We start from the raw sequence: 2,245 nt of genomic DNA on the forward strand, positions 1-2,245 counted from the left end.
GCATGGGATAAAACCGGACTTGCTGAACATAGCGGACAATGAGGACTACTGAGAACTCAAGAATAGGTTCTTCATAGGAGAGAAAACGTGCTTGATTTTATCTCCTAATCTGGTCTATTTCACTTTACAGAATGCATTGTGTTACTGTATTTTACTTGAGAAAATGCAAAAACTGTAGTCTATAATTTGTGAATAAACATAAAAATGTATCATAAAATGAAAACTGATTTTTGTACATTAAAAAAATTGAAGCACTAAAGTTAAACATGAAATAAATCAATTTCAAAGCATTCACATTTAAGACTGGATTTATTTAATATTTCTGAAATAATTATCCTTTAAGTGTGATATTCCAAATACAATATCAATGGGCAAAGAATAAGACTCACCGGGCTCCTGGAAGAGTGCATAGCAGCTGAATTAGTTGGCTCGCACTAGCGAAGGATATCTCTTTATAGGATGTCTCACTTTATCTTATGAAACCTTGACTTTATCATTTGGAAAGTAGGGATAATAATAGCTCAAAGTGACAGCCTTGTATGGTGAATTGTAAATTATAGAATGACCTGAGTGCATTGTCTACCACCAAACATATGTGCACTAATATTAGTGCCATCATTATCATCATTCTGAATTTTAATCCTCACAATGATTAAGTGAGAAATGTATTATTATCCCTATTTTGGAGAAAGCAAATCACACATTGAGAAAATAGGAGGGATTTAGACTCCAAATCCAAGCTATTCATATGTGTGTGTGTGGAGGCGGAGACAGAGATAGAGAGTGACAAAGACCTTAGCTTACCTCGCTTGCTGTAGTATAATAATACATGTCAAAAATAAGAATTAACATTATTATCTAAGCATGAACTGCATAGGAATGGCACCAATAGATACACCAAAGGGGACACGGGAAAGACAAGGAGACTTCAAACTTGCATAAAGAACTACAGGCAATGAAGAAATGCTGAGAGCAGGAGAAATAACACACACATTGGTTATCCAATTTCAAATGGTCAGCACTGAAAACATATATACTAGTAACTTTATATGGACAAATCAGGTTATATTTAGGAATATATATCTCTCTCTATATATATGTATATAGCTATGCATATAATAGGAACTAGTGAAAAAAAGAGGCCATGGATTTAAAATAGAGCAAGAAAGGATCTATGGAATGGTTTGGACAGAGGAAAAGGAAGGAAGAAATGGTGTAATTATATTGTAATGTCAAAACCAAAGGAAAAAAATAAGACAGTGCGATACTTGTATGTTTTACTTATATTTGTCACCAGGAAAGCAGAATGCTCCTGTTGGTGAGAACAATGTCTGTAGAAATAAATCTCTTGCTTCACCAAAACCTTCTGAACTGAGACTTTCACATTCATCCTCAACCCAAAGTGACCCAAACCACCAATGTGTCTCATCCTTCCTGCTTGATATTCTTCCTGGAAAGGTTATAAAACCATTGTCTGTGGATCATGTGGGCTGCAGAGGTTTAAGTGAGAAGTATCAAGCAATATAATTATAGTTACTGTTACTCAAATCTGAAATACTACAACGAAAATGCATTTCTGATAGGTAGATTATCTTTGTATATGTCTAACAAAAATAATTTTCATAAATTATAATATATTGTAATAAATGTATTTTGCTTTATCTAAAAATTTCTTTCCCTTGGAAAACTTTCTCAAAGGTTATCATCCAAAATTGCAGAATCCATATCACAGGCAGGTGCTATTTACCATATTGTAGAATTGAAATGATGAAATGAACTGTACTGAAAGGGCAGGTGAGATGAAAACACAAACATTATATTATGGAATACTCACATTAAATTGTTATATAACTATTAGGTAACATAGGGCTCATATAATAGCTTGAACAAGTTTATGATAGAATATTAAATGACAATTCATATATCATTTAATATTATGGCATCAATTTGCTCAATGTCATAGATAATCAAAAACTAAAGGATGGTATTTGTCATCGCTGTATTACTTTTACGCTATTTCCTTTTTTGTTATAATAAAATTTTAATTAATTAATAAATTTTAAAATTTAATCTTTTATCCTTTTACACATCACCCCAGTTTCCACTCCCTCTCCTCTCATTCCCCCCAACTTTCCCTCCATCCTACCACCCATCTCCTCAGAGAGGGTAAGACTTTTCATGGGGAGTCAACAAAGTCTGGCCCATGAGTTTGAGGCAGGACCAAGGCCCTCCCCACTATTTCTAG

This window comes from Microtus ochrogaster, unplaced genomic scaffold, assembly GCF_000317375.1.
Source record: "Microtus ochrogaster isolate Prairie Vole_2 unplaced genomic scaffold, MicOch1.0 UNK9, whole genome shotgun sequence".
Classification (NCBI taxonomy): domain Eukaryota; kingdom Metazoa; phylum Chordata; class Mammalia; order Rodentia; family Cricetidae; genus Microtus; species Microtus ochrogaster.